At 45.6% G+C, this 12974-nt stretch overlaps 1 protein-coding gene across 1 annotated transcript in view; it reads right to left on the bottom strand.

Annotated features, from left to right (window-relative positions):
- The window catches only part of ELP3 (elongator acetyltransferase complex subunit 3), a 98781-nt gene that overhangs the window by 44757 nt on the left and 41050 nt on the right, over nucleotides 1–12974 (bottom strand). The window lies entirely within an intron of this gene.

Here is a 12974-nt window from a genome sequence, read left to right as displayed (position 1 = left end):
CATTATAATAGCATCTATGGGCCAGATCTAATACTGGATTAGACTGTTGCACATGTGAAATCCACTGCTTGATCCCTCTCCAGCATGGTATTCTCATAGTAATAAAAAAAAGCTGAGTTAACGGCAGGCTATTGCGGTGCCACCAGTTGCTGCGCAAGCTTTGGTATTCACCAGCGCTTCGCTGAAGTGCTTCAACACATTCACGTGGCCCAGACCCACTCAGACATTTTGCTACACTTCCTACTGCTGCTGTGTGTTAAAGCAGCTCCTGGAGTGCTCCAGCAAGCCCTGATGTTGAAATAAAATGCCATTAGCAGCCTGCTGGGAGCAGGACCTCCCCACCTGGGCAGCACTAAGCAGAAATGTTGGCTCCGTGTGCTTCACAAAACCGTACTTCGACATGATAAAAAGCAGCAAATGGTTCGCTGCTAGCTTAGGCACACCAGAATGGATCTGCAGACTTGGGTGCATGCTAGGTCCAGCACAAGGACGGGAGGAGGCGAGCAAGGTCAGAGGAATGGCAGGACCACGTCAGCCCAGGCCGTTCCTGGCAGACACCCTGCCTAAGCCTGGGGCCAGCTCCAGCAGCCTCTGCCCTGCCCGCCCGCGCTCCTGTGCCACCCTGCCTGCTGTGCAGCTGCGGAGAAAAACCAGAGAGCTAATCCAGCTGAAAAAAGAAACCCGTTAAAAAATATCTTTTCCAGGCAGACCATCCTCCTGAGCCTCATGAACAGAGAGACAGGGACAACCGAGCCAGTTTAAGAGACAAAACAAGATCTGGACCGTGGGTAAAGTCCACGCTGCTGCAGTAAAATTAACGGTCAGATCCTGTATTCATGGTCTGATGAAGCTTCAGCCATCATCATCGCAGCAGCACTGCTGGCTTAAGGAGCAGTAAGTCTCAGATGGCCCCATAAAGAAAAAAAACAACACTAGGGGGAGGTACTGGTTTGATATTTTTCAGTGTTGTTTTAACTCAGATCAACTCAGTGACTTGAGTTACCTGCAGCTTTGCAAAACAGTTGTGCCAAAAGCTGCTGCTGCGAGAACTCGCCAGGCACAGCCTCGTTGTGCTCACCTCGCTACAGAACTGCTGAACAATTTGGTTCACCCAGAAAGCGAGACCCACATTCTCCACCCTCAGCCTCCAGGAGCGACATCTAACTCATTTCTCCTCAAAGAGTATCCAAGACGCAAGACCAACTACCCCAGACGGGCAACAGACCTTGTATCCCATTAAGCTGGGCCATCTGGAATGTAAATGCTTTACAAGGAAGTTGGCCAAAGGCAGATAAAGACAGCTGACCCTGAACCCCAAAGTCAAGGTGCTCACTCTGGAGCGTGTGTAGATACAAGGTTGGTCTCCTCCTTTCCTCAGGTCTCATTATGTGCTCTACAAACACTCCTGTTCGTCACGAATCTCACATCACCATCACGAGATGAAAAAACATACTTATCTTGCCAGCTCTGTGAAATTCTAAAATCATCACCACCACCTCTGAGGATAGGACATAAGGGACTTATTCGGTGACGCTTGGGGCTGGTTTGTGCTGCAGCTCCGCAGGCAGCAGATGTAATGGCTCCCTGCCCTGCCCAGGCTTCCAGCCACGCCGTCCTGCTCCCAACCTCGTGCCAGCTCCGATTCCCGATGGACCCCTGACCAGGATGACTCACCTCGCTGATGCAGGAGAGCCCAACAGGCATTTTGAGGAGAGTGCTTTTCTTTTGTTTCGGTGTTGGGCTGGGTTACGGAGCGGTCTGTTGAGCACCACTGATGAATCACAGAATATCACAAGTTGGAAGGGACCCATACAGATCATCGAGTCCAACTCCCAGTAAGTGGGTAAGGTCAGAAATAGGATCTGCCGCCATGTGACTGCAGGGAACCATTATGTCTGCTTAATGCATCTCTTGGAAGCGTGTGTCCTCCCCTCTGCCCCAAGGGTTCAGCTTGACTTTACAGGCCAATACTATCACAGGCGGCTGTCAGAGAAGGCAGACGTGTTCTGCCCTTGGCTGGCCACTCTTACCCCCTTCTGTGCTGGCCCTAGTGTGCATCTGATGCTCTAGATACAAAGAAGGGGGGGGAAAATAAATCATTTTCAAAGCAGCCCGCTGAAGCAGGTGTGTGATCCAAAGTTATATAGCATATGAGGTAGTCTAGGGTCCAAAAAATAATTCAGAACCCTGTTGTCCTGGAACAACCCAAAAGGACAGACTTCCATCTTTTGTGAGTGCTTAGAGGTGCTCTAACGCAAAACAAAGCAACTGTGAAAGAAGGAATAAGAAAATTGTGTAAGAGGTGATTGTTCTAACGAGAAGAGCTCTATGGCCAAGTAGGACTGAAGAAGAGAAAGCCATTCAGGTAAGAAAGCAATGATGCTTCCCCAACGAGATATACGAAGGTAAACAAACCGCTCCAGCAAGGAAAAAAGGCTTCCAGTAAGATTATGTATTAATATTCGCAATGATACTGAATGCAAAAGCGTGTATGATTCACCAGTCGGAATATTTAAACATTCGCTGATTTACATTGCAGATTACAGGCAAAGGCACCACCACGGCACTGAGGTTAAAGCCATCCAGCAAAGGCAAGGTCGGAAGTTAAGGTTTCTAATCACATTGTGAATTTTTGCCACTTCATACAGACCGCATATTTTACGTCAACATATTAAGCCAGCTGATAATGCTACCTCATACTTCAGTAATGCTGGCATTCAAAGAGGAACAGATTTTCATATTTATTTCTCAACATATTTATCAAAATATTACTGAAGTTTAATTATTTCAGAAGTAATTAATTTCGAACAACAAAGCAGTGTCTCCTTATTTTTTCTGAACCCCTTTTTCCAGCGGTAAACTTTAAATAATTTCTGTAAATCCCAATGTTTAAAGGCTTAACCTTTTCCTGTTTACAAACAGTTTTGATTAAGTCTCTCATGAAACAAAGGAACTATAAAATGCCAACACATGCCAAGCTTTAGTAGGAATTGTAGCCTTTTCTTTTTTTAATTAGACACCTTAAAAGGTGTCTTCGACTGATAAAAACGTTCAGAACCGTTTACTGACAAAATAAATCCAATCCCTAAAACATTTATTCCAGAGACCACCATCCATAGCATCACTGGAGTCAACAGGAGGCCTTCCATCAGCTCTAGCAAGCACTCCATCAGGGCTTAAATCCACGCCTGCTAATGCGCTGTGAAGTTAGAGGTTAAAGATGACCTAGAGAGAAAGGATCCTTAAGTATTTCCAGTCTTTTGAATCACTTGCGGCGCAGTGCTCTCGCATGCATAAATATTCCAAATGGAAGCACAAGCAACTTCAAAGCTACTAAACCAATTTTCTTTGAAGTTTTCTCCCCTCTAGCTAAAGACTGTAAGCCAACTAGCGTTTAACATGTCTCGTGCAATAAAGACAGATGCTAGAGTAAAACTTAAAAATTTGCATGTGTGGAGGGCGAACAGGATGTGAGAATTTACCGTAGTGGTTTAGTTGTAGTATAAAAAAGGGTCAATTCAGATCAGCTGAAACTTAAATGATCATAAACATGGTCATTTTCCTACCCTAAAATAATGTTCATCATAACCTTCCCCAATTTATGTGGTATTAAAGTTGAGTACTTTTCTCTATAGACCTTGAGGGACTGGAGCGTGTCCAGAGAAGGGCAGCGGGGCTGGGGCAGGGTCTGGAGCACAAGTGTGCTGGGGGGCGGCTGAGGGGGCTGGGGGGGTTTAGCCTGGAGAAGGGGGGGCTGAGGGGAGCCCTTCTCGCTCTCTGCAGCTGCCTGAGAGGGGCTGGAGTGAGGGGGGGGCTGGTCTCTGCTCCCAGGTAACAAGATCGGACAAGAGGAAGCAGCCTCAAGTTGCACCAGGGGAGATTTAGATTGGATATTAGGGAAAATTTCTTCACTGAATGGGTTGTTAAGCACTGGAACAGGCTGCCCAGGGATGTGGTGGAGTCACTGTCCCTGGAGATGTTTAAAAGACCTGTAGACGTGGTGCTTAGGGACACAATTTAGTGGTGGGCTTGGCAGTGTTAGGCTAATGGTTGGACTCAATGATCTTAAGGGTCTTTTCCAACCTAAACGATTCTGTGACTCTACTTTTTCACAGCAAATAATATAATGAGGAACCACAGAATCCTGGAATTCAAAATTATTTTTTTTCTTGCTTCACCTGAGCTCCATTAAACATACTTTACTTGTAGGAACAGCTGCTCTGTGAATTACAAACAATGAATCTTAATAAGATCCCATCAACACACATTCAGTCTACAAGGTTATACAAGTTAGCCGCTAACATGTTTTATGAGAACAGTAATTGATTTTACTAGCATATGCCTTTGTTGCAGAAGTTCCCTGTTATTAAAGCTAATGGCTTCTATAGGATCCATTCATCCACCACCTCATAAACTCACTGCCACCATGAATAATCAGGGTCCAGCGGGTGTAAAATCAGTCATTTAGATGCCAAGAGGCCACTGATTTTTCCGTCAAGACAGATGTATCACAATGCACGATGGAATCATTTTGTCCAACTCCCATCAGTTGTTTGAGTCTTAAAAATTGTAATTACTGTCCAAGAAAACAGACATTAGTTGAAAACTAAAAGTCAATGTAACACTATGCAAATGAAAAAAAGATCAGAATATAAGAGGAGGCAAAATCAGGAGATGAAGTCCTGAACTCAAATATTTCACTTCCATGTGAAAATGGGAAGCCAATCGATGCGATCTTTTTGGATTTCAGTAAAGCTTTCGATACGGTCTCTCAGAGTCTCCTCCTGGACAAAATGCCCAGCACAAGCTGGGTAAACATGTCGTGCAGGGGGTGGGCAACAGGCTGATGGGTCGGGCTCAGAGGGTCAGAGTACATGGGGTTACATCGGGCTGGCGGCCAGTCACTAGCTGGGTTCCACTGGGATCCGTCTTGGGGCTGGTACTCTTTAATCTCTTTGTTAATGACTTAGATGCAGGACTGGAGGGAACACTAATGAACTTTGCTGATGGCACAAAGCTGGGGGGAGCTGTTGGTGCTCCTGGGGGCAGAGAGGCCCTGCAGAGGGGTCTGGACACACCGCAGAGCTGGGCAATCACCAGCCCTATGGAGTTTAACAAGGGCAAGCGCCGGGTTTTGCCCCTGGGGCAGGGCAGCCCCGGCTGTACAGACGCCTGGGGAGCGAGGGGCTGGGGAGCAGCTCCCCAGGGAGGGACTGGGGGGCTCTGGCCGACGGCAGGTTGAACACGAGCCCCCAGCGTGCCCTGGCAGCCAAGGGGGCAGCCGTGCCCTGGGGGGCACCGAGCCCTGCATCGCAGCCGGGCGAGGGGGGGGATTGTCCCGCTCTGCCCCACGCTGGGGCGGCCTCACCCCGAGCGCTGTGGGCAGCGTTGGGCGCCGCAGGACATTGGGGGTATAAAGGTACTGGAGAGTGTCCCGAGGGGGCCACGGAGTTGGGGAAGGGTTTAGAGGGGAAACCGTACGAGGAGCGGCTGGAGTCCCTTGGGTTGTTCAGCTGGAGCAGAGGGGGCCGAGGGCAGCCTCATGGCGCTCTGCAGCCCCCTCCCGAGGGCAGGAGGAGGGGCAGGGCTGGTCTCTGCTCTCTGGTGACCAACGCCAGGCCCCGAGGGAACGGCAGGGAGATGTGCCAGGGGAGGGTGAGGCTGGGCATTAGGGGAAGGTCCTTCCCCCAGAGGGTGGTGGAGCCCTGGAACAGGCTCCCCAGGGAGGCATCACGGCACCAGCCTGGCAATATTCAAGCAGCGCTTGGCCAAGGCCCTCAGAGACACGGTGTGAATTTGGGGTGTCCTGTGCAGGGACAGGAGCTGGGCTCGACGGTCCTTGTGGGTCCCTCCCAGCTCAGGGCATTCTGTGATTCTATATGTGTTTGCAACAACCTTTTTAAACAGAAACCCCGTTAGTCACCCATGTATCTGTTCAGAGTTGCAAGAGAAAGGTCAAATGATTTGGGATCCTAACGAGACCACACAGCATTTTGGTTCTATTTTCAAGTCCAGTAACAGCACAACTCAGCCAATATTAAAAGTTTTTACCTTGCAGTTCTAATCTGATTCTACTGACTACTTCAAGTACAGAACAAATTAGAAACATGTTGTGAAGACACCCAAAAGCAGCAGCTCTCCTCTCTCCAAAGAGGAAAAAAAAAATTTTATGGGATTCCACTTCATCTTTTTACAGACCAAAGATTCGGTTGCCATCCTCAATCTTCTTGCTCTCGAGATGTTCAACTGTTTGAGGAGATATCAGTTATAGGAAAGCGCAGCAATTTTTAAAAGCAATTTACTAAAATGTCAGGTTTTGTTAAAAATAAAGGTCACCAATATCTATTTTTTAATGACTGTCCACTAGCAATCAGGTGCCACTCAACCTGATTCTTGAATTGGTTCCTTTTCTATAGTCCCTGCATTAAACAGATGATTAAATTTATGTCTGACTACATTAAGGTGAACATTATCTTAACTCTCCATATTACAGCCTTCCTTATCTCCATCAGCTGTATTATTTATAACTATGAATACTGGTAGCACTTGAAAGCTCCTGCGCTGAATGACACTTCCAACTCTACAGGGAACGAACAATCACTTAGTAGTTTAATTATATGCATTAATAGAAGCTTGTGGCTCTAAAAATGCAGCTCCATTTTAACTCGAAATTTGCATTTTCCCCTCTTTCTTGTAAATGCTAGTCAAATTAAAATGCAGCGATAGGATCTGCATTCACTGATACTGACAATGGCCTAGTGACCGAGAAGGATATGCTAAATTGTGCCTTTTGGAGCAGCCCGGGAACACACACATCATCAAGCACCAGTTGTCGCAGAGAAACGCGGTGCCAACAGCAAGCTGAGGTGGTCATCCTGAAGTAATTTAATATCTTTCAATTATGTGACCTTCGACTTCTTATTAAGTTACCAGAACATAGTAAAATACTACTTGTTAGCTGCTCTGACCACCACCTGTTTGCAGTCTCTGAGTCGTGATAAATGAGATGGTTTTAGATCAAGTTTCCCACTCGGTGAGAGAACGGTGAAAAATAATATTTACTGTGATGCATGTTATGAATGCGTATGTGCTACATAGCGCGACTGTATACACACCGTGTGCCAAGCCAGCAGCACGAACGCAGCGCGGACCGTTCAGTGATGACAGGGCACGTCAGCCCTCTACGGAAGGGAAGCAAACTCCCTAGCATTTCACCTGCGGCAAGCCAGAGCTTGCTTTTCTGCTGACTACGGGCACACCCACTCTTCAAGGTATTTTTACTTGACACTCATTATAAATACACAGAACAACAATACAGTTGAAACGTTTTTCTAATATAACCTGGGGAATTTCCAAAGCTGCCTTGGGTTTAGAGAGAGACAGTATGTCGAAATTACTTGTGCCAAATACGCCACGGTTTCTGAGGTCCATCAGGTGTCACCTGTCCTCAAAGAGCAACACTTTCTGGCCATTCAAATGTTCTTTAGGGGAGTGACTTTACAGTGGTCTCTGCTCCCAAGTCACCAGGGACAGGACGAGAGGAACCGGCCCCAGGCTGCGTCAGGGGAGGTTTGGGTTGGGTGTGAGGGAAAATGCCTTCCCTGCCAGAGGGGTCAGGCCCTGGCACAGGCTGCCCAGAGAGGTGGGGGAGTCACCGTCCCTGGGGGGGTTCAAACACCGTGCAGCCGTGGCACTTGGGGCCATGGTTTAGGAGGCCTGGGGGTGTTGGGTTGGGGGTTGGACTCGATGATCTTAAAGGTCTTTTCCAACCTTAATGATTCTGTAATTCTAGTAAATCCTGTTGGCTGAAACAGTGAAGTCAGATGCAAACGCAGTACAAAACAACAACATTTTTAATTAAGCTCCTCCAAAATGCATCTGTTAAACTATATATGTTATCGTAACTCTATAAAATTCATTCCAAGGTGGGCTGAAAGCAGAAGTAGATCAGGTCAGTTCTGCTTAATGCCTGCACTCATGACAAAATGTCCTATAGATGTGACCATGGGCAAAAAATTTCTAAAGCAGGTGATTCACATTTTCAGCTCTCCTGAGAGCACCTGTAAAGCATTCTGCACTCAGGGGAGCAAAGACCATTTTCCAGTTAATTGTTATAACTTTCCTGCCTATTGACAGCTATGGAACGAAATCCTTTCAGTTCCTGACACACTCAAGCTGTCAAATTTCACCACATAAATATGATCATGGAAACTACTCAGCCAAGAAAACAGTGACATCAACCCCAACATTTCTGCCCTAAGAGTGTCAGTTCTGTGACAATGACCAGCATCTATTTTTAGCCCATCTGCCTGCAAATTTCTTCAACATTAGGATGTCTTAGCGTAGAGAAGAGCAGCTCATCAGAGACAGTAGCATGGTAATACATTGTATGGGAAACAGAAAAGTTTGTTTCATATTAATTTTGCGTATTTGTTTTGCCAGTCATTAAATTCCTACAGAAAGAGGCTCTTTTTAATAAAACCTAAAGAAGTTGTTCAGTAGTGCGTCACTGAAGGCCTTGATATGTCTTACTGAACTATTACAATAGCACACATTAACAAAAACATACAGTTTTGGTTGTTACTTAACAGGATAATCCATGAACTTATTGTAGGATGTTCTCTAATGTCTCACATGTAGACTTTAAATGTCAAGTAAGAAAAGTGGATTTGCCTGCCAACGTCCGGAGTAAGCAGTGTAAAGGACCTTGCCATTCACCCTGCAAGGTGCAGAAAGCTGTTATGCCTCCTCCCTTCCCCAGCAGCCTCAAAAACCCCAAATCCACATGCCAAAGGGAGCTTTTCCAGAAGCGTCTAACACAAGTGAATCCTCACAATCTTCAGCTCCAGTAAGAGCAGGAACAAACTGCTCTTGGGGTTGAAAAGCAACCACTACAGTAGAGACGAACTAATTGACAAGACCATTTAGTCCACAGATGAGAAGGTGTCTTCAGCGAGTTATTTACCAAGACTACGCACCTCAGCGCCATAAATACTCTCCATAAATTCTCTACATGGTATAGGAAAGTGCTGCTGCCAGGTGAGGAGGGAACATGCCTCCCATCCCATTCCCATGGTCTCTTTTCACCTCTGGACTGTCAGGATCTACAGGTTGCCTCCTGTCTAACACTCCGCTGGATAGATCCTCTCTCCAAGTTCGCACAGAACTTATCGCAAGGAGATCCTAGTCTGCAACAGTCCCCGGCACCTCTATAATACAACTCAATAAGAAGAGACATTTAACATTTGGAAGAGGCCTTGGGCATCGGCAGCGTGACCTTGGAGCGTGGTTTTGACTCCTGAACACAGTAGCTATCTGAACACCAAGACAAATCTCTCCAGATTGTGCTCACTGCACCGAACAGTCCCATCTGCTTCGTCTTGCAGGTGCTCCAAGTGAGTCTCCATTTATTACGCAGTTTTGGAGAAACCCATGAGAATACCTCGATCAATTTGCTGTGAAGTTTCACCTTCACTTTTACCAAGCACAGAACTCTGGTCTTTACATTTCTGGAAGGGTCAGCTTTCCCCTAGGGCTAAGTACAGGAAATAAGACAATGAAAAATGCCATAAGTACACAATTTTTGCAACGCAGATCCCTGTAAAGCATGTCTTCTTCCCTAAAAAACATTGAGACCAGCAACTCTATGATGTTGATAATCTAATCCTCCTTCATCAGACCTCTCCTTTCCATAAGGAGCAGCAATACAGCTATGTGCTCTCTCCCACCCCACTCAACTGCGCAAAAGCTTCTCTCTTTTATGTTTTGACTGATACCATTATGCTTTTCCAGTATGCTTTTTATTTTATTAAGAAAAAAAAACCCCAACAACCCAAACCTACACAAAACCAACAACTAAGTCCTCAAAAATTTAATTTGGACATCACGGTCTATCCACTCTGACGCCAAGCATTCAGTTGCTGCTGCCGATTTGTGCTAAACTACATATTTTATTGAATTATGCTCTCTTTGCCTAAATGCTTGGCAAATTTGCACTCTTTATCCAAGACACATCCCGTCCCTCTATTCCTGCGCTCCTTTCCATTCAGCTCTATGTTCCCAGCCATATGCTCATTATTGACTTCAGCGGCGAGGGGCCTTTGTGAAAGAGCCCCAGAAAACAACTTCTGAACGCTGGCGTGAAAAACCAACGCTTGAACGGGCAGAGCAACTGTGTGAGCCTATGCAACCCACAGCGGTCTGTGCAGAAATGATCTTTTAGTGCAGGTAAAAAAAAAAAAGGTCTCAACTGTACCTTTATATTTACCAGAAGCTCTTTCTGAATGGGAGGCTATTTTAAACGGTAATGTTTGTTATTATCATAACTCCTACAGCTGACATGCTGGAGGAAAACGTGTGTGCGGACAAAATACAAATACAAATTCAGAAAGACAAAGGAAGCGATCCAAGACCCATAGTAAATGCAGTTTTCCCACACAACTGCAATTTATCACGCCCATACTAGTGGTATAGCGATATGTACTGTGTTCCTGGGCAGTACAATGCAACGTAGCATAGATCACGCTGCTACTGAACCCCCCTATCCTTTGGATTTTCCGGTTTAAATTGTGATGCCCTACCCAGATTAGGCACGGATCCCCAAACGATGCGGAAGATCAGGGATCCGTTTCACCCGAACTATTCAATTGATTCAGCTATTCTGTTTCTGCACATTGTCACACCAGGGGCTGCAGCTTTAACTTCTACTTCTTTCCTACGCTGCGCATATCCAGAGAGAAGTCTGACCTGCTTTGTAGGAAACAAACCCAGAGCCACAGCAAACACACCCAGCGAGCAAATAAAGTTATCTCCACCCGGTTGCTGGAGAGCGAGAGCAGCTTTGTGCACACAATTCGACCATCTGCAGAAGTGGGCACACACTGGGGCTTTATCAAGATATTTTATCTGCAGAAATATGAGCGCAATTATCTGTGAAAATAGTTTCTAAAAATAGCCTGTTCCGTACTACCATGATTCTCATTAACATAAAAATTACCACAGCGCTGGCCATAGTTCATGAAACTCTAATTGTTTCCGACGTGAAGAGCTTTTTAGCTCTAACATTTACTAAAACTGCAAGAGAAGCTCTAGTAACTGAAGGACTCATCATTAAATACTGCCTAATCTGTTTCTGTAAATGTGCCCATGGAAAAAAAAAAGACAGATTTTCAGAGGTAATGCTGGCTACCTGCCAATAATAGTGTTTCAATGAAATGCTTAGTAGGAACTGAAAGGAAAATCATTTACCCCACTAAACATTTCAGAGCTATATTTAAAAACATAGATAATTGTCTTCCCCAAAGAGTCAAAATCAGTGTAGATCAGCAGCTTAACTGTCTTTTATTACAGTTATTAAAAGCTCCTGATAGAGGTGCAATATATTAGTTTCATTATGAATTTCATCTCCTTGATAAAAATGAGAGCCCTCAGGAAAACCATCTCCTTATTTACACTAAAGGCGATACAATAGTATTTAAAGTTTTACAGCAACATCAAACACGTCGCAAAGAGAAAGTACACTCGTATTACCCACTGCGTTACTCGACCGTTGTTTTTCTCTCTCGTGTTCAACATGCCCAGGGAGGCCGTAGCCCTCTGCATAATTTACACTTGGATCCCAGATGCATCAGGCGCTTCGCTAAAATTACTCTGTTCCTGGGAAATGCTTGTTTTGCAATTTCTTCAGAGAAAACCCAGCCTGACACATGACTGTCAGAAAAGGAAGTTTCGCCAGACTAAAACCATTCAATGATTGCATTTTATTTAAAGAACGCAAGAATGGCTCTGCTGAATTGAACCAAAAGTCTTTTCAGCCTGATACTTGTCTCCAGCACTGACCACTAAATGGTCCTGCCTATGCTTTTACCCTCGTCGCTTTATTTATATGAGGCTTCAGATGGACAGAGTGAAGCCACAGGACCTCCTCATGGATCTCCTCAAGGAAACTCAGCAACTGAAGGCCTATCTGGTATTTCTGGGCAGCATCCACCACCTCCCACGTGCCTTCAGAGCTGGAGGGTTCTGCCAGCAGCTTGCGATGACACTTCCCCTGATGCTTCCCACACTTGAAACTTCTAATCTTCTGGCTCTCCTCCCTGTTTCCTTTCCTTTTCCTGCTCCCCAGATTTATTTCATCTAAGAAGGGTCTTTAAAGTTGTCTGAGAGTAGGCTTACAGCCATCCCTCCCGGAGGACCAAGAGGAACAGCAACAGTAAATCATGCTCAGGCAAAGACCATAAAAATAAAATAAAGGCAAACATAGCAATACCTTCCCCATTAATAAACGTTACTAGCTTCATAATATTTATACTAGAGCAGAAACAGCTTGTTGATTATACCATTGCCACTCTGTGGCTCTGCAGCAACAGAATGAGGAATTAGTATCAGCATCCTGGGAATTCTTTAGCCTCCTAAAGTTTTTGCTTAAATCCTAAGTTCTGCTTGGTAGCCCTGTTGGCAAGTGTGATTCATGAATCCTCCCAACCATTTACCCCTGGAGTCACCTCATCTCTCTCGTGCTACAACAGCAAAGCTGAGTGTTTATCACGTTCCACAGAATGAGGTGTCTGCTCTGGTAACAATTCCATTATTCCCGCTGAGTCCTTGATTTATTCTAGCTATTATTCTAATTATTTTCTCCGACCACCTGCTACGTGAGGCACTGCGAATCGGTCTTAACTGTTTTGCTTGCATTTGCCAACAATAAGTAGCTGTGCGCCCGCGTGTGCGCGTACGCTACCTGACACTCGTGGCACAACGACGTGGGTGGTGGGAGGAAGCAGAGCATACTGCCCTCCCTGTAGCGTTTTCCCGTGTGTGGAATGGGGTGAAGAGACCTGAAGTTGAAAGGAAATCCTCTGAGGCTGTAAAAGACTCAATAGCAAGGGGAGAGGCATGATGGGGGAAGGAGCACGACATAACTGGGCCATAAAACTAGTATATCCACTCTGAAAAAAGGAACTGTACTAATCTTT

This window comes from Phalacrocorax carbo, chromosome 3 (genome assembly GCF_963921805.1).
Source record: "Phalacrocorax carbo chromosome 3, bPhaCar2.1, whole genome shotgun sequence".
In the NCBI taxonomy this organism is placed as follows: domain Eukaryota; kingdom Metazoa; phylum Chordata; class Aves; order Suliformes; family Phalacrocoracidae; genus Phalacrocorax; species Phalacrocorax carbo.
This window is presented reverse-complemented; position numbering and strand designations above follow the sequence as displayed.